The sequence below is a fragment of the Gekko japonicus genome, unplaced genomic scaffold, assembly GCF_001447785.1.
Source record: "Gekko japonicus isolate JY-2015 unplaced genomic scaffold, Gekko_japonicus_V1.1 scaffold1272, whole genome shotgun sequence".
Taxonomy (NCBI): domain Eukaryota; kingdom Metazoa; phylum Chordata; class Lepidosauria; order Squamata; family Gekkonidae; genus Gekko; species Gekko japonicus.
In genome coordinates this window covers 147,575-172,608 of record NW_015172042.1, presented here as the reverse complement: position 1 = coordinate 172,608, position 25,034 = coordinate 147,575, and the positions used below count along the sequence as shown (strand labels likewise).

At 45.2% G+C, this 25,034-nt stretch overlaps 1 protein-coding gene across 1 annotated transcript in view; it reads right to left on the bottom strand.

The window, feature by feature from the left end:
- Positions 1 to 25,034, bottom strand: part of LOC107118366 (limbic system-associated membrane protein-like) — a 211,174-nt gene that overhangs the window by 57,988 nt on the left and 128,152 nt on the right. The window lies entirely within an intron of this gene.

Below are 25,034 nucleotides of genomic sequence, written 5' to 3'. Positions count from 1 at the left end.
AAGCAGAGAGATATATTTATGCATGGGCAACATTTACCATGTAGAGAAAAGCGGGCAACCTAACAAAAGCTTTTGTTGCACCCATTTGTTGCATACTTTGGAGTATAGTCCTGATTCTGTGAAGCTCGTCAGTTTGCACAAGTCCACCAGAGGAAGCTACTCGACTGAAAGTTCTGCCTTACTCATTTTCTATATACTGATAATACTGGCATTCAAAATATGTGGCATTTTGTATTTCTCATCCCTACCTTTAAGCATGTGCGATACATAAATTATTCGTTGTTACTTGTTTAATATACCAGTGTGCACAATTTAAGCAACCCAAGCAAATTGTGTTTTTGTACAAGGGCTGCAAAAAGGTTTTCTCTCCATCATTTTTTCATTTTTCTGCCTTTATTGCTGTCTGGAGGTAAAGGCTGCTACATCACAGTTTAAGGAATGAACTCAGAGGTTGTTGTGGTGCTTTGTTCTGAAATAAGAAATCAGACTTTGAAATAAGGGACAATGGGGCAAGCCAGAATTGAAGGGAAAACCTATGCATTTTTAGAGAGGAGCAATCCTTTCTTGTGAATGAAGCTGTGTGTTCAAATAGTAAATAGAAGTAAACCATCAGGTCAACAAAGCAAGAGTAGACTTCAGCCTGGATTCAGCTCAGCACTCCAGAAACTCACAGTGCATTTACTTTTATTGGTGTACATCCACCATCAGCATATGAATCCACTGAAAAAGCAGCCTCTTGAATTAAGTGCAGGCACACATTTTGCTCAGTCATGACAACAGCATCTGCCTCTCTGTTCTCTAATTCCAGTGAATATTCAAGCCTCAGAAACATAGTCAATCAAAATGTTGTGCATATCCAGTTTCCCCTCTTGATAAAAGGGGAATGGGTGCAACCTGAAATTTTGATGCAGGCAGGAGCTGTCACCTAGATAATCTCCGGGGGGGGGGGGGGGGTTTTAAAAACATTTTTAACCAGAGCCTGAAGATGACCACGCTTTACATTTCTAACTTGATAATGAAGACTTAAGCATTCTAAAGTAGATATAAACTCAATATGGCATCCAAATACATCACGTTACATCCCACCGACACAACTTATCATGGAGAATGCTGTTCACTAGGCTTTCATTGATGTGTGCCAAATGCTTCTCTCTCACACAGGCACAGATTTTGCAGCTCCAGGCAGGGTAAACAGGAGGTGTATTGAGCCTCTGGTGGGGACTGCCACACATGGCTGCCCTCAGCTCAACAAACTGTGCAAGCCATCCAACTGCCTGTGCCCAATCAAATGTAAACCAGAAAATTTATATGTACGAGTGCGTCCATGTCTCTCTGAAAGCAACGTGGTGACCCAGGTATTCCTGACCCAGCTGACCAGTTTGCATTAAAATCTAGGCACTCTATCAATGGTGCTCCCATATTCGATGCTTTTGGACTGGGAATAACTCAGAGGCTTGGATCTTTGCATGAACACATCAAACACATCTTTTTCTGTCACATCAAAAGGTGGGAGGAGGGAGTGTAGGGTGGCCAAATGGGCCCGGGGGCGGGGAATCCCCCGCTTCGGAGGCCCAATTTCCACCGTGGCAAAATTGGGCCCCGGGGGGAACCCCGACGAGCTCGGCAACGCCCCCAACGTCAGCAACGTCGCACAAATACAAAGGTTTTTTTTACTTAAAATAGAAACATGCTTAAAGCATCAGCACTCTTGCAATATTTTGTTTATTTAACAGTGTCTGATAACTGACCCCTCTTGCTCTGAATTATTGCATCAAAATGTCAGTGCTGTTGCAATCTTGAGTATGCTGTTCAGGTATGTATCTGTAAGTTGCAAACCTATGATGTTGCAGCAGCAGTAGAACTGGAAGAAGAAGCAGAAGACAGCCAGTTCCACTGCGGGCCTGACAGAAGCCCTCTGGGGGCCTGATCTGGGCCCCGGACGACATGTTTGACACCCCTGGGCTAATGGGGTATGAAGTTGCTGGGACTGAGGGGGAAAAGATTTTGGGGTTGTTGTAGATAGCTCAATGAAAGTGTTAACCCAGTGTGCTGTAGTGGTGAAAAAGGCAAACTCTGTGTTAGAGATTATTAGGAAAGGGATTGAGAATAAAACAGCCAATACTGTAATGCCCCTGTATAGATCTCTGGTGTGGCCTCATTTGGAATATTGTGTACAGTTCTGGTCATCATATCTCAAAAAGGACATTACAGAGCTGCTAAAAGTACAGAGGAGGGCAACTAAGGTGATTAGGGGGTTGGAGCACCATCCCTATGACAAAAGGCTGAAGAGTTTTCAGTTTAGAAAAGAGATGACTAAGGGGGGACATGATAGAGATTTATAAGATTTTGTACAGGGTGGAAAGAGTTGACAAAGAGAACATTTTCTCTCTCTCCCACAATCAAGGCTGGCTCGAGGTGTTTCTGCACCCTAGGCGAGGCTGCCTTGTGGCACAGATGCCAACCTCCCAGTGGGGCTTGGAGACCTCTGGAGCCAGCCACCCTTTTGCTACTACCATCACCGCCTCCCCCCCCCCACAGCTGTCAGACCCAGCAAGCACACCCCACATGTTCCTGCAGCACCCTCCAAGATGGAAGAGAGATTTCTCTCATGCTCCGCTTCCGAAGGCAGTTTGGGAGGGAGGTGGGGGGGATCCTGTCTCCAGGCATGGGATGCTCACCGGATGCCTCTCCCCAATTAGTGAAGTGCTGACGCTTGGAGAGCTGCTCGCGGGCTTTTGGCCGGGGGGGGGGAGGCACAGCTCGGTGCCCCATCCAGGGCCCAGCACTCTAGGCGAATGCCTAGTTTGCCTAGTGGGTGAGCCAGCCCTGCCCACAATACTGGAACTCAAGAGCATCCAATGAAGCTGATGAGCAGTAGTTTCAGGACAGACAAAAGGAAATACTACTTTATACAGAGAGTGATTAAAATGTGGGATTTGCTGCCAGAGGATGTAGCAATGGCCACAGGAATAATCAATTTTAAAAGGGGATTAGATAGATTCATGGAGGATAAGTCTATCAGTGGCTACTGCCATGCCGACTGAGGGGAATCTCCACATTCAGAAGAACACTAAGCCTCTGAATCCCAGAGCCAGGAGGCAACATCAGGGGAAGGCCTTGGCCTCTATGCCCTGTTGTTGGTCTTCCTGAGGAACTGGTTGGCCACTGTGTGAGACAGGATGCTGGACTAGATGGACTATTGGTCTGATCAAACAGGACTTTTCTTATTTTCTTAGAGCCAGATTAAGACACATTGAAGCCCTAAACCAGTAGTCCCCAACTTTTTCCAGTCTGTGGGCATCTCTGGAATTCTGACAGGGTGGTGGGAACAATCACAAAATGAAAACTATAGGAGGTGGGGTCCACCACAAAATGGCCACTGCAGAGTCACACAAACACACAAAGAAGAGGCTCAAGCACAGGATACAAGAGAAGCATTTTTTAAAAATGCATTGGGAAAGAGGTATGAGGGTAGAGTTGGCTGCCTCCAGGTGGTGGCTGGAGATCTCCTGGGATTACAACTGATCTCCAAGTAATAGGGATCAGTTCACCTGGAGAAAATGGCTGCTTTGGAAGGCAGATTCTATTGCACAATACCCCGCTGAAGTTCCTCCCCTCCCCAAACCCTGCCCTCCTCAGGCTCCATCTCCCAAATCTCCAGGTATTTCCCAAGCCAGAGCTGGCAACCCTAAATGAGTGGGAGTAAAGCCAGTATCGTGGTGGCAGCTATTATGAAACAATGTTATTTTAATCTGTACAGCCAATCAGATTGCCAGTCACCAATCAGAAGTCCTCCTGAAGAGAAGCCAGCATGGTTCTACCCGTTTTTTAAATAAACACTCAACAGGCATTAGAATAGCTGTTGGCTGGTGCCATGGCACCTATAGGCACTAGGGTTGCCAAGTGCCATCTTCACCCCCAGCGGGGGACTTTGGGGGGCGTTCCTGGAGGGGGCGGGGCATCCCTGACATGATGATGTCACATTGGGGATGTCCCCACCGCCTGCCCGCCCACTCTGCCAGCGTGCCGGCCCCTTTAACTGCAGAGAGCCAGCGTTTCCCCGCGTGCCCGACCTCCGCGGAGATCGGGCACACGGAAATGCCGGCTGAGCAGAGATTGGGCAGAGATTCCAAGAGAGAAGGGAGAGGGGTTGCGGTGAGTGTTGGGGCTTGGGGGTGGGACTTCCCCCTGCGGCCAGCTGCGGGGAGAAGCCCCCCCAAAGCAGGGGACCCCTGCCAAACCCGGGGGGGGGGTTGGCAACCCTAATAGGCACCATGTTGAAGACTCCTGCCCTAATCTATGTCAGGTTTAAGAGGCCCCCTAACCTATTTTATTTATTCAGCTTGTATCCCACTCCTTTTGCCACCAAGCAGGGCTAAGGGCAGCTAAATTTAGTATCTTTATTTAGTATTTAGCATTTGCCCCCTCATATTCCGAGGATTTAAACTGTGGCTTACTTAGCTTATTAGGAATCCAGCTCTGCAGGGCTTTTCTGTAAGCAGAAGGATTAAGTCTTCTGATCTGCAAGAGTGGATTCATAGGCTTATGGCCTCAATGACCACTAGGCCTAAATATTTCACTAGATGAAGCTTTTCCCATCCCAATGGCAGGAGGAGGTGTACCTGGATGAATTTTCCTTAAGGTGCTGGTTCACACATGCGTATTCATTAGCTGATGGCAGCAGCTATTCCTGTGTGAATGAGCCATCAGAGGATAGATGGGTCAGATGAGGCTTTTGAGTCTTCTTCAAGCCTTTGCCCATGGAATCCATTTATACATCCAGCTGCAAGCCACTCAAGTAATCACTGTCCTCACAATGAAGCCCACCAGAGATACTTTACTCACAGATCTTTTCTGAATTTAAATATTAAAAGAAAACCCTTTTCAATAGCTCTATTTGCAGATGGCTGTCACAAATCTCAAAGGCTCTTCAAGATCTTTTCACTGCTTTCATGACAAATAAATGTAGGTGACAAAAGACAGTGGGGAGGGAGGGAGAGGAAGAAGAGAAATATACACAGAAAGAGTTAACATTCTGCTAGGCTCCAGTAAAGTGTGCTTTATATATAACTTTCCTCAAATTTTTACAAGTCTCAGTCTACTGTCACATTCTGAAACTATTATTGCTGACTGCCAGGATAATTGTGCATTAATATAGGCTTTTGTCCTTGAGAAAATCAGGTTGCCTTCACTCTGCCATCTCCCAAGTTAGAAGTATTGCTGCTGAAATGCTTTTTGTGCTTTCTCAGGGAGACAAAGCCCTGCTCTAGGTGGAAACATAAACACACACACAGAGATGACCCACCAACCTGGGCTTTGTTGACATGGGCATGTTAATTAAATTATTAACTACTGTGCACATTTAACAGGGTCTGTTATGAAGGCCAAGCTGGAAAGCAGCAACAAACTGGCTAGGAGGCTGAACAAACTGGTTAGGTGACAACTGCTACATTAAATTCATTTGTTTATATCTGAAGTATTTGCAAGCCTGCCTGCTTTCCTCCCAAGCAGCTAACAACCAAGGGGCATGGAGGAGCTGCTTCCCCCCCCCCCCCCCCCTCTTCTTGCTGTTATAGATGTTATTCCTCACTTCAGATCTCAAACTCAGGAAAATTTTGTAGTCAAACTAAATCAGGAGATTTGTGCAACTGGACCTATTTATTTATTTGGAACATTTCTATGCCACCTCTCCAGGGAACCTGCCTGAGTGGTTTACAAAATAAAGTATTTTATATATTTAAAATAAAATAAATTCATAACAGTGGACTGAAAATGCTGACAGAATCCTCATGGGGGAGGGCAGGAAGAGACATTGGGGAGTACTCCCCTTCATTTGTTTTTGTTGACTTGAACCCAACAACCTATACATGATTAGCCCTAGCTCCTGGGGAAAGATCCGGGCCGTGTGGGCCCTTATGCAGTTCCGCAGGGCCTGCAAGACGGAGCTCTTCCGCCAGGCCTTTGAGTAGGAGCCGCCACCCCACTATACCACCACCATCATGGTATCTTAAGGGATGCACGGATGAGGCCCTGATGAAGATCCTGGAATATGTAAAGAAGATCTGATAAGCTGTCGCCATTCATGGGAGTACCACCTGGAACTCTGTTGATTCCATCTTGGATTATGATATCAGTGACTGAGCACCATTGTTGTTTTTAAGTGTTAGTTGTTTTTATTATGTTTTAGATGTTTATTTATGGCACGGCTGATTACCTTGCCCTTGTAAGCCGCCCTGAGCCCATTGGGGAGGGTGGGATACAAATGTGAAAAATAAATAATTAAATAATATAAATGAGGAAAAACACAAATAAAATCTAAAAGTGCACATATGCATATATGTGTAGGGGGTAGGGTTGCCTGCTCTAGGTTGGGAAATACCTGGAGATGCTACTGGTGTAGGGTTGCCAGACCCCTGCCAGGGGTGGGGGAACCCCCCATTTTGTGAGGTGCTTCCCCACTGCTGGCCAACTGGCTGGTGAGGGGAAATCCCACCCTCATCTGGCCCCAAAGGTGATCTGATGACATGACCCAGAAGTGACGTCATCATATTTCTGACATTGCAAAGCGATGCTCTAGTTTTTGGGCAGAACTCTGTGGTAAAATTGATTACTTTTCCCCAAACACTAGAGCATCTTCCCCAACAGCTGCAACATGATGACATCACTTCCGGGTGATGTCATCACACCCCATGTGCAAAGATCCCAGAAAGGAGCCAGGATCCCGCCCCCGTCGGCAGCCCTATGCTGGTGGAACCTGAGGAAGGCATCAGTTTTTTTGGGGGGAGGGACTTCAGTGGGGTATAATGCCATAGAGTCCACCTTCCAAGGCAGCCATTTTCTCTAGGTGAACTGATCTCTTTCTCCTGGAGATCAGTTGTAATAGCAGGAGATCTCCAGCCATCACCTGGAGGCTGGCAACCGTAGTATAGGGTAGAGGGAGGATTGCCAACCTTCCAGTAGAGCTGGCGATCTCCCAGAATTACAACATCTCCAGACTACAGAGATTAATTCTCCTGGAGGAAATGGCTGCTTTGGGCTCTATGGCATTATACCCTACTGAGGTCCCTGTCCTCCCCAAACTCCACCTTTCCCAGTCTCCACCCCCAATTCTCCAGGAATTTCACATACCGAAATTGGCAACCCTACAGAGAGAGACCATTTCAACTGTTGAAACCAGATGAGTAAAACCAGTGCTATTTCTTTTAGCATTTTTTAATTTTTAATTAAAAAAAAAATGCTTGGGAGGATCCAGTCATGAATCCTGACCAGAATCATCTTATCTGCTGCAATCACACACACTAAATAATCCACTTTCAATGCACTTTCAAATTGGATTTTGGCAGTTCACACAGTAAAATCCAGTTGGAAAGTAGATCGAAAGTGGGTGATTTAATGTGTGCGATCACAGCCAACATCATTTTATCTGCAGTTCAGAACATCTTTTCAAAAAACACAGCTCCAGAGAATGTATATATTCAATGTACCTAGGACTGTGTATCCATCCAACATGTCAGTAAAGAAACCATCATGCATAGGTAATGCAAAAGAACAGCTATAGTTTAGTGGCTGAGCCTTGCCCCTTGTATGTAGATAATCCCAGGTTCAATCCTGAGCTTCTCTACTTAAAGTACCAGGCAAAATGAAAGACTTCGCCCTGATTTCAAACTTTACATAAATTTTAGATATGACCTAATCTGGGGTTCAGGATACCCTTTCAAAAAAAATGACAGCTTTAGTGAATATATATCTGATCTATCTTGATGAATTGTTTGGTGCCTCTCTGTCTTTTACAGCCATGAAGAGCAAAACACCTTCCTCTGTCTGCAACAAAATGAAAATGATGCAAAGAACGGCCATAAAACTAGAACAAAGTTTCAGCCATAAGACTTGACTGTCATAATAATATAAGCCCTGGAATCAGTCAAAAGATGTCAAGGGGGTTGAATAAGCCGCAGATCTATATCCAAATGTGCTTGCTAACAGTTTTGAAAAGGATCACAAGAATTTAGTATACATATCAGTTTATGTGACATTTATAAACAGAAGCTGAATAATCTGTCCAGCTTTGTTTCACTGGTAGAAGATCTCTACCAATTCCCTAGTGAGAGTTTATTCCAGAGAGTTTATGCATTTTATTGAATGTACTCTTCTCCACGCAGATCAATAGCTCATTGCTGCATATGGAACTTCTTTTAAAGGCATTCATTATTAAATTATCCACAGTAAAGCCAGGATATCCTCAAGTGCTGTTCACAATATTTTACTTCTTGAGTAAATTGAGACAGAAGCCACAAGATTACAAAATAGCTTGGATTTCTCTGTATTGGCTTTTCACATTTCTATGCTACTAAAGTCTGCCTTAGTAATCACCACTTGGTGAAAAATAAGAATGCACCCTACATTCACTTAATTGGCATTGAGCTGAAAAACAGAAAGGCCAGTAGTATGGCCATGGTCTTGGCATTGTAGGACTTGATATTTCACCAGCAGCTGTGACTGGCATCCTCAGAGGTATAACACAGAAAGATGGAATACTCTCTGTGTCAAGGTGAGAAGAGAAATAGCAGGCAGGTAATTTATATCTACTCAGGAAGGTGGGGTAGGGCTGAGTCATTATCTTGTAGGAGTTTCCCAGGCTGTGACATGCTAATGGAGGATCTTTCTTGAGGAGGTTCTTTTGCATATGGATTGGCTGTTGAAATTCTAATCTTATCTGTAGTGCTATTGTAAGATGTAGAGCATTTTGTGTTTTTCAGGACAGGAAACCATGCCCTATTTATTTTAAAACTCTATTTCGTGTTGAAATTGTGTTTATGTTTATGAAAGATTGGTACTTTATTTAAAACATTTAAGGGTAACTCATGATTTTTAGTGTGACAGCAGCCCATTCTCCCAGCTAGCAGCAGGTAGAGTCAGGATTGTTCCCCAAATATACTATGGAAGAACCACTGAGTCTGGTCAGTCACCAACTACCTTAACCATGAAGGGATGTGTACATACTGTGGGAACTCTGTAGGAGATATTTACAAGATGTAGGTTTGCATGGGAGCAGGCATTCCTTTGAATATCCTAGTCCCCAACCATTTAGGGCTTTAAAAATGAGAACCAGAACTTTGAATTGTTCTTAGAAACAAATGGGTAAGCATTGAAGGTGCTTTCAAAAATGCTGTTTATGACTGCCACATTTTACATCAACTAAAGCTTCTGAGCAGTCTTCAGATGTAGTCCCATGTATGTATAATTTACAGGGGACTGGTACTTTAATTTACAGAGCAAACCACTTAATTATATTCACATAGTAGCAGTTCTGGCAATCTACTAAAATCTTCCACTCTTTTCAGTGGGCCTTAATGCATAAAGCCTGCAGAAACTACTGTGGCCAAATGGGCATGATAGTTTTTCAGTTTTAAAGGTCCTATTAGAAACTGACAAGGAGTTTCCCCAAGAACTGCACAGGAAAAGAGAGCTGGAGAAAGAGGAAGAACAGTCAGTTATTGCGTCAGAAGTGCTTTGGAGAACCTGGCAAGGGACAGGCTGGCAGTGGACTACTACCAAATCTGAACTTGCAGATGCTCTTGGAGAGCAGCAGCGGTCGCACTAAAGGTGTTTTGAAAGGGACTATGGAGGTATGGAGGTTCAATTGCTTGTGAAGAGGGGGGAGAAGAGGGAGTAGCTATACCAGTACAATACATTTGCTGCAGCTTGCTTGGCTACAAAAATCCACCAACGCCTTTTCAGCCAAACTTTGGAATGTGTGATGATGCTGTTGCTGCTTCTTAAATAGTATATAAATTGGACATGATTTTTTTTTTAAAAAATCCAGAACAAAACCCTGGACCATAGCTGCTGTTTCCTGAGCAGCAATCCTTCTTCTCCCCAGTGTTTAATTACGTTCGTCTTTCATTTCAGATGCTTCTGCTTTCTAATTCAGCAACTGTGTCATCCTTTAGCTTTGGTCTTCCCATGGCAATATTCTTTTATCCCTAATCCTGCCCTGTTGCTTCTTAATTTAGGGATGGAGGCTTAACACAGTGGGTAAGGGCATGGAAGAGCCCATCTTGAGAAATGGAAAGGGCAGGGGGAAATTGCAGCTGCTAGACCTGGAAGAGCAAAAGGGCAGAAATGTCACCATGGGGCTGTGGTGAGCTGGAGCAAAGATGTGTATGCTGCAAATCCAAGCAGGCACAAACACACAAAATGGTATTTCTGTGGTGTATGTGAGTGTGAAAGAGGGAATCCCAGAATGCTTGCGGGTGTATTATATAGTTAGTGGCAGTGTTCCTTCCAGGCCCGTAGCTAACAACTTTTTGCTCAGGGGGCCCATGTTTTTTTCAGGGGGCCCACCACCAATGTTCCCTCTAAGCTGTGGAGTTTTGTGAGCAAAACTTCTACTTTGTGAGCTACTGCCATTAAAGGTGTGAGAGAGCAATTTGGCTGCCACATAAATTAGTTTGCTCTGGAGCCATCCTTCCTGACCAGGAGAAAGCGGCCCCCTGCTTGCTCGGGGCTCGGCAGCTACTGCTCCAGGCAGCCACGCTTCTGGGCAGGTGACGAGTGGGGCGCTGCTGCCGCCCCCTGCCCAGCTGGTGGGGGTTCCGACTCTCCCACCCACCCCTCTTTCCTACATTTCTGGGGCAGTTGTGTGAGTGGGGGGAGAATGCCAACTTTCAGCTCCGTCTGTTCCCGGCCTCTAGCCTGACAGCGGAGTGGGTCTCATGGAACTTCGAGGAATCTACTTCTGAGTACACAGGCATACGGTCGGTGCAAGACCAGGAGGGAGCTCTTTGGCAGGGGAGGCGGCACTGGTCCAGGGTTCCCTGGCCGGGAGGTGGTGACAGTTTTTGGGTGGTGCTGGGGAATCACTTTGATCTCCGCTGTCTCCACGTCGCGGGCGGTGTGTGTGTGTGTGTGTGTGTGGGGACCGGCATCCTACCGGCGGCCCTGGTCCCTCGCCTTTCACCCTGATTGCTGCCAAAGGCTGAGGTGCTGAAGGAGTGTGTCATGAAGGAGACATGGGGGGGGGAGAGATTTCCATCCTTGCAAATGTCCAAATTCCTAGCCTGGAAGGCTGGGGGGCGGGGCGGGATAGACCAGTCTGAAGTCCATCTGCCTTCTGCTAGAAGAGACCTGGTTGTTGGGATTCGAATTCCGAAGGATCCCAGCCGGTCTCTGGCATGAATGCAAAAAAAAAGGAGGGGGGAAGGGTTGGCTGAAAGTTTGGGAAACTGGCAAACTTCTTTCCGGGCTTGCTTTCTGGAGAGGCTGCCTGGAGGGATCAGGGAGGGAGGGAGGGAGGGAAGGGATCTCTCGGCAAGCCCCTCTGCGAGCTTCGAGCTTCGCTTGACTCAGCTTGGAAGGCGACCCAGAAGAGTGGGAGGGAGGAAGTTCCCCCTCCACCGGGTTCTCATCCCAATTCGCTCCTTTGCCGGGTGCATCCCCTGGAAAGCCGGGGCGGCTCTCTCCTCTGCAGGGCCCTGGGGAGTCTGTCTGTCTGTCTCTCTCAGCGTGCACTTTATTAATCCCCTTCATGCCGTGGATGCGCTTTCTAGAGGGGAGGGAAAGTGTTTGGGGGGGGGACGGGACCCTGGGCTGGTCCCTTAAAAAAAACCCAATTACCGAATCCCACCGCCCTCCTCCTCCTGAGCGCTCTGCGGGGGTGTCTGTGCTTCCAAGTCAAATGGGATGTCACGGCCCCATCGATCTTTTGCCTTAATGTGAGCTACCTCACAGTTTTTTAGCCTCCAGCTCACACATTTTTGTCTTAGCTCAGGAAGGATGGCTCCAGAACAAACTAACTTATACAGTAGCCACATCGCTCACTCACAACTTGAATGCCAGTAGCTCACAAAGTAGAATTTTGCTCACAAGACTCCACAGCTTAAAGGGAACATTGGTTAGTGGGTGCTTGGAGACAAAGAAAATGCTCAGCAAAAAATAATAAATGAGGGAAGAGGCAGAGAGGTAGGAGAAAAGGAAAGAGAGAAAAGAGGAAGGCAGACAATAAAGGATTGTCCTCAGGAAACAGTCCATATACAAAAGAACCTCCTCGGGAAAGCTCCTCCATTAGCATGTTCATAGCCTGGGGAACTCCTACAATTATTTATTTATTTGATTTTTACCCCGCCCTCCCCGCCGAGGCTGGCTCAGGATAATGACTCAGCCCTACCCCACCTTCTGGAGTAGATATAAATTACCTGCCTACCATTTTCTTCTCACCTGGACACAGAGAGTACTCCATCTTTCTATGTTATACCTCTGAGGGTGCCAGTCACAGCTACTGGCGAAATGTCAGGTTCTACAATGCCAAGACCATGACCACACAACCCGGAAAATCTACAGCAACTAATGAAATCCGGCCGTGAAAGCCTTCGGCAACATAATAAAGGAAAAGTCCATACTAATGTGCTGAAGGAAGATCAAGCTTTGTAGATAAAGGAATTGCAGTTCAGTACTAAATATTGCAGGAAGAGGGTGCTCTTCCCTTGCATGAAAATTCAAGGACACCGGCTGATACTCCTGTTAAGTGTTCCTCCTCTGCAAGCAAGTAGATAAAAACCTAGCCTGTCACTGTATTGGGACTGAGGCTTGTAGAACATTTCCTGATTTGACTGCTATCCAGACTGGCACAGAAGCTTCTTCCTGTGTCGCCTTCCCTGCAGAGGCTACTAAGCAATAGAAGGGAGGCAGGGGGTGGGGGTAGGGGAGCGGTGAAACCAGAGCCCCAAGCTGGAAAACAAACCCATTGGAAACGGTAAAATGCTGTTTGTTTCAAGCCCCGGAGGAGGCAAGAGAACAATCTGCTCTGAAGGAGAAGGAGGCTTGTTTTGTTTCTGTTATTTAACTGACTGCTATAAGGCAATAATGGGCTCAGCCTGAGAGGCTCATGTGAATAGGAAGGTCCCACCACATTGGTGGCTGACAACTGTATCTCAGCTGTGAGGAGAGTGCCTAATGAAGGCAAGGCCCTGCTGAGGATGTTCTTGCACATCTGTCAGGCTAGGCTGGCTGCAGGAGGGATCTGCCCAAAGGCCCACCCAGAGAAAGAGGTGAGGGAATTAACCTTTCCTCAGAGTGCTAGTCCATCAAAGCCAGAGGTCATTTCGGGGGGGATCGCGGGGGATCGCAGTTCTCCCAGGTGAGGTACGGGGGGCGGGGCACATGACGAAGCCCCGCCCCCTGCTTCTGGCCGCCCTGCTTCCAGCCCTCCTTCAGCCAGGCAGGAGAAGAGGGAGGGTAGGTTGCTTCCTCCCTGCCTCTCCCTACCCCTGCCTGCTTGGGGCCAGGGAGGGCCTTCGCGGGGCTTCCTTGCACTCCCGCCGGCCTTGCAGGCCCACCGCTGGGCCCCTTATGGGGCTCAGCAGTGGAGCTGCAAGGCTGGCGGCGGCGGCCGGGACTGTTGGGGGCGGGGTGTGTGGCCTTATGACACACTTCCGGTGATGTCAGGGGGTGTGGCCTTATGACACACTTCTGGTGATATCAGGGGGTGTGGCATATGCTAATGAGTTATGCTAATGAGTTCCCCTAGCTCTTTTTCTACGAAACAACCCCTGAACAAAGCTATTCCAGGTGTACTACAGCAATGGCCACGCCACAGCACAAAGGACAATTAAGAAGCTACTACTTACTCTCAGATGTTTTGCATGTTGTTGCTGATCTCCCAAAATAGTAGTTTAGATGCCAATGAGGACAGAAGGGTACTACCCCAAGCATTACATGTCACTGATGACAATTTTCAAAGCCTCCCTCAAAGTGTAAAGCCTTTCTCTCTTTTCTGCTCCCCTCCTAGTCCTGTTTGCCTGCAGACAAGAACAGATTCACAAGGCCAACTAGGCAGGGTGGGCCTGTTGGTTGAGCAAACCTATACTGAGTTTTGGTCTTGACAATCGTCATATGACTGGTTCCCCCTGCCCTAACACAACTCAGAATCTTTCTTGTTCCACCTTTAATTGCAAGCTCTTTGGTTTCTGAACAAGATTAGAGTCCTCACATATGTATTCTCATACAGAGGGACTATACATCCTCTGTATTTTAGTGTATTTCTTTTTCAGAATAGTATATTAGAATACTGAATGTAATACAAGAAATATTGGTAAGTTTGGCTGACATACACAGCTCCCACCTCGAAAAGGAAAGTAAAAATGCTGTTAAGTGACCTCCACGGTCTGGGAGTGAATGGAGAGTCTCAGACATATTCTGACATGTTTATTGCTTTATAACTGTTGAATTTATAATCTTAGCTCGTTATTTAAGTCTGTTTTTGCATCTCTTAAAGCATCTGCATCATGTTACATGTTAATTTGCTGTTCAGCCCACCTATAAGTTTGAACCTTACCTCCCATTCCATTGTATTTGAAAAAAGTGTGCATACACACTAAAGCTCATACCTTCAATAAACCTGTGTTGGTCTTAAAGGTGCCACTGGACTCTAAATTTGTTCTACTGCTTCAGAACAACATGGCTGACTACCTGGATCTGGTTTCTGAACAGGTATACATGCATGAGATCAACCTCAAGTCCAAGAGGAATCTGTGGCATGAGAGTAAAGTTATATTACATACTCATGATCCCTATTCATAAGTAACAATGAATGCACATACAATTCATGTACAGTGGCCATTTGAGACTTCATTGTATGTGTGTTGAGTAATTCTCATATTACGTTCAACACACGCAGAACTCAATTTCTGATTCACCTTTATCTAGGTACTGCTCCCTGGTTTCATTTGTGAATGCAGGGTTGGCCCTTTCTTACAAACAGATGTATGTGCAGGTAATATAGACGTTCTGAACAGGGCTTTGTTTTCACTGAATTCTATGACATCTCTTAGAATTTTTTGGCTCACCCTGAGCTGTGTGTGAGAGAGAGACATTCTCTATGAAACTTGCTGGATGAAGCAATGGAGTTGAATTGAGCTGAGCAGGGCTGTACTGGGGAGCTGAGCACAGGACTCATGGTATAGAGACCCCTGATTGGCTCTCTGGCGGAAGAGAGAGGCTCAGGGAGCATATATTGGCTGTGAGATCTCCTGCAGCTTTGGCCTGCCTCAGAATTTACACTACAGAACATTTGCAAAGTAAGTCTGAATTTTATATCTCAGTAATATTGCGCTGGATCAGTCTAGAAGCCGAGCAATTTAGGGGCAATTCAAACATTCACTGACAGCAGTAGTACAGACTGATCCAGGGTAATTCTGCTGGTCTCTCCCACTTGGAGGACTGATTGGGGATTTCTGACAGTGCCCTGTAGGTGAAAGACTCGTTCTTGTAATTGCAAGCTCTTTAAAAGCTTCCTGTAGCAAAATCTCACCAAGGCAGCAGGCTATACAGGATGAAAGCAGATTCACCTGTTGCTTTTCCCTCCCCCCTCCCCCCCCAGGGCTGGCAGACTCATTGCACTGAAACATGAGGGGCTCTGACTGAAATAAAAATTGAGGACGCAGCAGGGGGCTGACAGGCAGGTGGAAGAAAAAACAGATGTGAAGGCAATGGGGTGTGAGGGCTGCATTTGACCTGCAATATATCTAACAACAAAAATCAATCTACCAACTGTAGCAATCTATTCTGTCATTCTCCCTCTTCCCACCCATGGTCTGTCTCACTGCCGTGCTGGCTTGTTGAGGCCTTGGCCAGCCTGTCTGTCTGTCTGTCTGTCTGTCTGTCTGTCTGTCTGTCTCTCTCAGCCTCTCTTATCTGCCTCTCCGTCCCCTCACTCTGGGTTTGTCCTACTTTTATCGGTCTCTCCACCCCTCAACAGTATCTTTCCTTCCATCTTTCAATTGTACCTGCCTCCCTCTAATATCGATCTGTTCCTCCATCTCTTTGCATTGATCTGTTCCCCCTATCCTTCTACCATAGTGGTCCGCTACCCTTGCAGTCAGCCTACAGCGGCTATCTAGTTTGTCTGCCTGCCTACGTCCTCTCCTCTCCCCTCCAGTTCTTCCCCCCCACATCAATATGTGTGAGTAATAATGAACTGCCTGTCCTGTTTTGGGGGCCTCATGAAGGAACGAGCTGCCCTACGCCTGAGATGTGCTCTTGCTTTCTCACCTTGCCAGCTGGGGCCTCGTTTATCTGTGGATGCGGATGCTTTTAGTGTGTATTATTAAGAAGACTGAGAAACCAATCATCCTGCGAAAGGCAAGGCGGAGAAACTATTAGGAATACAAGGGCTCTTCGCTAATGATTACCTGAGACTTGCCCAGGGCTGGCAGCTGGGAAGTGGGTTGATGATTGCCTCCCAAGGCCCCTCAGTGTCTTACATGAGGATTTTTCAAATACTTCCCTGCTTCTGGACTTTTACGGGAAAATAAAACATTAAGTCAATGGCTCACCTAAGACACTTAAAAAAATATGTCCTGTAGACTTTGTCAACACCCACTGCCAGGTCTCATCACACCCTCTGAGTGGCACAACCCCCCACATGATTATTATTATTATATTGGTCTGTTGTAGCTCCTTGGCTGCAGGACTTCTCTGCGTGAAACATTTCTGAGGGGCCACATCTTCACTGTTTATTCCCTGATGTGCCTTTCATCCGTATTATGCACCGGCCTGTAACCCTCAGTACTGGAAACAGAGGTGATGAAGTGTATGGGGTTAACTGCAGGCAGCTGTGGGCCAACCAACACAGTCTGCACACTGGCAACACTGATGCAGGGTCCTCCTTTGCTGTGCTCTTCTTGCTGATATGCATACTATTTCTCCTACTTCAAATGATAACAGCCAAAGCAAGAGCATACGATGGGCCCATGCATCGCAAGACATATTGTTGGGTACAGATGATCATACAACATGTGGTAGTTTACCACATGCAACTGTTAGGTATACAAGTTATCCAGTCCCCTACACACACACACACACAGAGCCCACACACCCCTTTCATTTATGTCATGCAGGGAAAGCATATATGATTGGCTCCAATTTCACATGTGCTCCTGACCACAACAAGGATGTGCCTCACGCTGGTATGTGTGTGTGTGTTTCTCTGTATGTGTGTGCATATGAGAGAGAGAAAGAAAATGATCAGGGCTTCTATATCATCCTTCCAAGTAGCAAGTGGAATTTTACTTCACCTCAGGTGCAGATAGAAGGTAAGTTTCACAAAATGGTTGTCTGTATCCATCCATTTTCTCTCTCAACTAGTGATGGACAAGCTTGTCTGCTCAATTTAGAACTGGGTTTCTGAAAGAGCCTAGGGGTTTATACTGGATCCAGCATTGTTGCTGGAGAAGCAAGTTAATACAGCTGCAAAAAATGCTTCCCTCCAACTTAATCTAGCCCTACCTTAACATGACCAATCTGGCTATCTGGACCCATGGCACAGTAACATTGAGACTAGACTGCTATAATGCATTCTTCATAGGTCTCCCCTCAAAGTCAATTTGAAGATTCCAGTTGGTACGGAATGCCCCAGCTTAGTTATTATCAGGAGCTAGGTGGAAAATGCATATTACTTCCATCCTGCAATCACTCCATTGGCTGCACATCAGTTACTAGGCTCAATTCAAGATTCTGGGTATCACATATCTTCATGCTCTTTGTCCCTATATTTGTGGGACCACCTCTACCCTATGCTCTGCCAAGACAGCTTCACTCATCTGAGCAGGGCCTTCTGCAGATGCTACCTGCAAATGGACAAAATCAACAACTGCCTATAAACAGGCATTCTCTAATATGGCTCCCATTCCAGCCTGCATGATGAAGTTAGGAAGGCTTCCACTCTCCTGGCGTTCCACAAACTATGAAGCACTGAGTTGTTCAGGAGGGCTTTTTTTTTTGCACAGGTAATAAGGTTGTACTGCAATTATATAGCTCAGAAAGCTGCATAGGTAAAGGGACAGGGACTGAGGACTATATTACTGTGAACTGTCTGTTCTGTAAGTATGCTCCTACTATGCAATTCCTTCATCATTTAATTTGCCATGTTTAAATGCTTATGCTTTGTTATCAGGTTTGTTTCAGCTCTGTTCCATATTTTTGATGGCTCCAGATTTCTACAGTCCAAATCCTATTGCACTGTTTATTGGATGCCCCATCCTATTAATTGTATTTCACATAAAACTATGTAATATGCCTTGACTCTCAGTGAGAGTGAGAAAGTATGAATAACATCAAGTAAATAAAATAAACTGAGCTATTGTAAATGAATACATAAGTAAATAAATAGGAAAACAGATGATTTTCATAGAACCCAGTTCTGAATGTAGATTTCACAATGTTCACATTGACATACTGTGAATGTGATAGAATGCAAATCCTCCCCCAATCCCCATTAGAACTTTCCCTCTTTCCTTCCCACTTACCTGTTGTTATTGGGTTGTCTCAGTAGAGTCCCCCTTCTCTCTGCTGCAAAAGCAATGTCCTAGAGAGTAGGAACACTGGGAAATGTAGTTTTCCCAGTGCAGCATGCTCTGGAAATTTCATGTCCCAGGTCTCTTGGAGACCTCCCTTCTCTCAAAGCCATGACTGCTACCGTCATATGCAGTAGTAGGAGATTGCTAGAGACTGTGATATGGTTAGTTGCTGTAGATTTTCCGGGTTGTGTGGCCGTGGTCTTGGCATTGTAGAACCTGATGTTTCGCCAGTAGCTGTGACTGGCATCCTCAGAGGTATAATACAGAAGGATGGGGTACTCTCTGTGTCAAGTACTCTCACCTTGATACAGAGAGTACTCCATCTTTCTGTGTTATACCTCTGAGGATGCCACTCACAGCTACTGGTGAAATGTCAGGTTCTACAATGCCAAGACTCCGGCCACACAACCCAGAAAATCTACAGCAACTAATGAACTCCGGCTGTGAAAGCCTTCGACAACATACTGTTATAGGAGTTTGAGAAAAATTCTAAGGTCTGTAATGTTTCCCTGATGACTGCAGAGTCAGCATTCAATGGGAGTAGGCCCCACAGTGGGGCTTATTTCTGAGTACAGCTGCATAGGATTGTGCTGCAAGTCAGGTAAATGCAATTTTCAGCAGTAGCACTGTTCTCAATATAAACTGTATCTAAGTACCCCTGTTTTATTTTCCAGGCCTATAGCTATTTGGGCAAATCTCTCTGTATCTAATTTTACAAAACTTCACCTTCTGTACTGCCACACCACAATATTTAGAACAGCTTCAAAGTATCTTTGCACATCAAATGCACTAATTTACATGTTCTGTGATGACAATGACCTAAATGCCCACTGGGAGATGAGGAGTTAACATTTTAGCATGACTAGGCCACTGCTTACAGATTAAGCTTTCAAAACAGCTTTGAATTCTCCTGTTAAAATTTGCTTGAAATATCATGACAAGCTTTATTTATCTTATTAAGTACACTACATTAACCTTGCAAATATGGTAATGTGGACAAAAGTGCTTTCTTGACAAATTTCTAGAATAGGAAATTAACTACATTAATTAAAGTATCCTTAATTATTAGTGATTCCTAGAAATGCTCTGAAAAGTAAATACTCCCTTATGCATGGGACAAAAGGAAGCTGAGGCATATCCTCACAGTTCTGTATGGAAGGCTTTGGCTACTACTGTGGTGAAGCAATGCATTCACCATTTCAGAACACATCCAGAAAAGTGTATGTCTCCATCCGGAGCATGAATTGCATGGCTGAATTGTAGTAGGTTACAAATGGGACTAACCAAAGGGCAATGTACATGGACACAGAACAACAGTTCTACGACATAAGCAGTCATATTGGTGGCAGTCTGAATACAAAATTATGTTAGCCCCTGGATTCTTTAAATGCTCAGCCAGAGTTGCCAGCTAGCCAGTTTCTTGATGACATGACCAGCTTTTCTCCCTTTTGGCCTGTTGCCAAATTTTCCTTAAAATGTAAAGAATAGGAGAAATAGGCTGCATTTATTTATTTCTTATGTATTGCTTCCTTCATGACTTGGATCACTTGGGGTAAGATTGGATGGGAGGGAGATGGGCTGTGCTTTAGTGGAAAAGCCTCTGCTTTGCATGCAGAAGGTCCCAGGTTCAGTTCCCAGCATCTCCAGTTAAAAGGCCCAGGCAGTAGGTTAGGGCTGCCAAGTGGGGGCGGGGGTGGGTAAACTCCCGCTTTGGAGGCCAGATTTCCGCCGCTGCGGAATCGGCCCCCAATGTGAGCGATGTAGCGCGTCACTTCCTGTGATGTGCTGGCGGTGTGCATGCGCAAGCATCCCTGGAGAACTTCCGGAGCCCGGCAAGGCTCCCCCGCCGCCAAGGTAAGTAGACTTGGCAACCCTACAGTAGGTGCTGTGAAAGACCTCAGCCTGAGACCTTGGAGAGCTGCTGCCAGTCTGAGCAGACAATACTGACCTTGATGGAATAATGGTCTGATTCAGTATGAGGCAGCTTCATGTCAAAGGGACTCCTCCAATCTCACACTAAGTGATCCAAGTCATTTTGATCTTGATAAAAACCTGTGGCGGTGGCTGGTGAGGATTACAAAGTCTTTGTTCCCTCACTCCCTTACCCTCACTCCCTACTCGCCCTCCTACCTTAGTGTTGTGACAACCAAATGGTAGGTGAGTGGGCTCTGACCATTGCCAGATTTGTGGTTGTAAGAGTTGGCAACCCCATCCATACACCTTTCCAGAAATTATAAGAAAGTAGAATGACAGTATAATACAGAGCTAGTCCAGCCAAAGACTATCTCAGTGGACTTACAGTGGTATAACTCTGCATAGGTTTGCATTATAAATGTGCTTGGAGGGGATGGCATTATATATAGCAGCAAACTATGGACAGTTGTATACAATCTACATGCATATAGATCCCTACAAACACAACTGGAAATCCTGCCTTCTCAGAGTTCTGGACTGCATATATGTTCTCATGAATGCCCATGGGTCATCGTGGCATTGCAACTGTCCTGCTCTCTCTGTACATATATATGCCATCGCTTAGAACTTCTAAACAGTTGTATCCTGCTCTTCTTTACATATAAAGATCACTGCAACTACATTGTCTTTAAGATGGGTTTCCATAGGTTTTACAGATAAATTGTCCCATATAAGAAAAAATTCTTATATCTTTTTGAGGATACTTTGTCTTATAAAGGCGCCCACGTATCATAAAAAAGAGAGTCAACTGAAAGGCTAATTTTAGATCACTGAAATACTTTGGTTTTAGGGCTGCTTCATCACATGGACACACATTCACAATAACTAGTAACCATAGAAAAGTTACATGGATCACTTAAATTCCAGCGAGCACACCTTATAAAAGGTGATCGTGCCTAATTCTGAAATCTCCTACAGTAAAAATCTCATTACCAGAAGGAACTGCCTTTCAGGTATTCCATTCAGATTCATCAATAGAAGGAAGGAGTCACACCCAGCCTGGATTGAGCATTCTATGTTTTCATGACTTTTGCAGCTGCTTTGCATTTACATGGCACTTTCTGCATCATTTCCCCCTTCCTCTTACCACCTATATATATCTGGCCAGTTTCTTCATACCCTCCATGCATCTGATGAAGCGAACTGTGTTTCTCAAAAGCTTATGCTACAAAGTTTGTTAGTCTTAGAGGTGCTACTGGGCTTTTTACTATTTTGCAGTAAAAATAGGATCCTATTTCTAATGCTGGTGGTGGGGAGCCCTAAACCTAGGGTTGCCAACCTCTGTATGGGACTGGAAGACCTCCTGCTATTACATTTGCTCTCCAGACAACAGAGATCAGTTCCCCTGGAGAAAACAACTGATGTAGAGGGTGAACTCTATGGCACTGTACCCTGCTGAGGTCTCTCCCCTCCCAAAACCCCAACTTCCCCAGGCTTCACCTCCCTAAAACTCCAGGTATTTCTCCACCCAGAACTGGCAACCCTACATGAAACAGACCTGTGCTCTGTAGTGTTCTGGAGAGTGAGTGAACCACGAAATCCAGATTTTAAAAGGAACCAAGTCTGAGGAGCTAGATTCTAAAAATTTCAGCACTATAGCAAAAACCCAACCCTGGTGGGGCTGATGCTTACTCAGAAGCATTCTAAATCTATTTGTTCATCCTGTCCTGTATGGGTACAATCTTGTTTAATTGCTATGACAACTAAATATTCATAAAAACAAACATTTGGAGAAATGGGATTGCTATTTCTGTGGATGTGCTGATGTGGAAAGAGCAACAACATATAACATTTCAAATATTATAAATAAGTCAACCATTAAAACAAATTCCTGCTTCTCTCCAGCTACAAATTAAAATTACAGGATGGAATTGCACAGCTGATGAGCAGCAATAAAAAAAGTCCATATGTAACTTACTATCATTCTTGGTATCTAGAGAGGTGTCTATCTAGAGGCAGATTTCAGCTCAGTTGTGTGCAAAGCCCATTCACTAGCTTTTTTTGTACAGCAAAGTCTCTGGGTCATCATCTCCCACCACCTTGCTTGTTGACTGGTATTTTTCCATCTGGCACAGTATGAATTACATCTCCAACCCTTTCACACTATATGAGTTGGTGTGCCTAAAAGAATGGGATGTGGCTAAACAAATGAGTTGTCATCCAGGAGGTCTCCACTTCAAATCTCACGTGCACACACAGAGCCGCACCCCTTCTAAGCCTACTGACTTCAGTGGACTAAGAGGAGGGGTGTAACTTCTGCTTAGGATTGCACTGTAGGTGGCCTTAAGCAAGCCGTTCTTTCTCTCAGTCCCCCTCTTCAATAAGAGGGAAAATAACTGGCTTAGCTTGTTGTAAGAAAGTAACACATGTGAAGCACTTTGAACAATGAACATACTATATAAAATCTTATTATTGATTACAGTGTAAATAGTAGTCATACTATCTTTACAGCATTTTGTAACATCAAACTGTTTCTCTCATCCCTAGCTGCAAAGGCAGCATTTAGCTCAGGTTAACCAGCCCCCAAATCAACCTGCAATTAACAATTTTGGCACAATTTATCACTTCAGCATTGTAATAAGTGGGACAAACTTGCAAAGCGATACAGCTTGTTAAGACTTTGCAGTCTGTTGTTACCTAGCTGATCTCTACGTGTCCTCAAGACCTTTATTGTATTAATCAGTTCTTAAGGTAGGAGATATAGCCCATTAGCCAATGTATTTTTGATCCCATACCAGATAAAAATCACCTCAGCCAAGAGGTAAAACATCTTATCACATGCCACAATGGAAGGGGGTGTCAAAGAGGGTTCAACAGAATAAAATCAAACAGTATACAGCCTTCTACAGTTCACATAAATACTTGATATTATGCAGTAGGGCAGTGATGGCGAACCTTTTAGAGACTGAGTGCCCAAACTGCAACCCAAAACCCACTTATGTATTGCAAAGTGCCAACACGGCAATTTAACCTGAATACTGAGGTTTTAGTTTAGAAAAAACAACTCATACATTAACATCTTTTGTCTTAAAAGAAAAACACAATAACAGAACTTTCAATTATACAAACAACTTTTTATTGAAAGGTAAAAGTTTGCATTTGGCATGCTTTTGAATAATTAATGTGATTTTTGCTGTTGTATGCATGCACATTTCCCATACACAGGAGGCGTGCAGACCTCCATCATCCATACAAGCTCTCATTTTCCCATTAGCAGGAGCCCAGGTTCCTATGGACAGCAGCCAATACAAAGTTCCCCCTGACAATCCCAGATCACTGCTACTCACAAGGACTCACAAGGACTATCTTCCAACCCCAAAAGAGAGCATTTTCATCTGTGTTTTAAGAGCTCAAAAGAGGAGAGCCACCTCCACACCATGCAGAGAGACACATTTACAGAGAAAGCCCTGGCCCTATTCTCATAAGAACATAAGATCAGGCCAGTGGCCCATCCAGTCCAACACACTGTCACACAGTGGCCAAAACCCAGGGGCCACCAGGAGGTCCACCAGCGGGGCCAGGACTCCAGAAGCCCTCCCACTGTTTCTCCCCCAAGCACCAAGAAGACATCAGAGAAGCCCGCAGTAAGGAGGGCAACAACACAGAAACTTGTGAAAGTAGAAATGTCTGCCACTCATGCAAGAAAGGGGTTGGACTCAGCCCTAAGTGCAAATAAATAAACTTTGACATAGATTGGGGGAGGACCCCAATCAGACTTAGAAGTGGGATAATGAAAAGCTGTTTGCAACTAGGAAAAAGGTAAAAGAAAGAGGAAAGGCGCGTGTGCAATGTGTACCTAACATGGGATATTTTAAATGCAAGGAATCACAACAGCCCCATGTTACCTTTTCCAAATGAAAGAGGGGTACTCCTACAAGCCATCATTAATCTCATACGTATTTACGCAGAAGTAACTCCCCCCCCTCAAAATGACTTCAAAAGCAAGCTTGCAGCCCTTCAATAGGTATGTTTACATTCCTCTAAAAGACCTCTGCAGTTTGGGGCAGAGAATGCCTTCCAGCAGAAAAGAACGCTTCTATGAGTACAGTAAGGCAAAGCATTCTGATGACAGTACTCTAGAAGCCCTCCCACTGTTGCCCCCCCAGCACCAAGAATAGAAAGCATCCCTTGCCCCAGACAGAGAGTTCCTGTCTATACCTAGTGGCTAATAGCCACTAATGGACCTCTGCTCCAGATATTTATCCAATTCCCTCTTGAAGCTGTCCATGCTTGTAGCGGCCGCTGCCACCTCCTGTAGCAGTGAATTCCATGTGTTCATCACTCTTTGGGTAAAGAAGGACTTCCTTTTACCCGTTCTAACCCAACCGCTCAGCAATTTCATGGAGTGCCCATGAGTTCTTGGCTTGTGAGAAAGGGAGAAAAGTACCTTTTTCTCAGCCTGCTCTGTCCCATGCATAATCTTATAAACCTCAATCATGTCACCCCTCAGCCCTCGTTTCTCCAAGCTAAAGAGCCCTAAGCGCTTTAACCTTTTTTCATAGGGAAAGTGTTCCACCCCTTTTATCATTCAAGTTGCCCTTTTCTGCACACACACACTGACATTACAGGAAGTATGGCAAGCTGACGAGAGAGAGAGAAAGAGAGAGAGAGACAGAAAGAGAGAGAGAGAGATGAGGAGGGAGGAAGGAAGAGAAAGAGGGAGGGAGGAAAAGAGGTCAAAAAACTTTGGGAAAGAAGAAAAGAAAA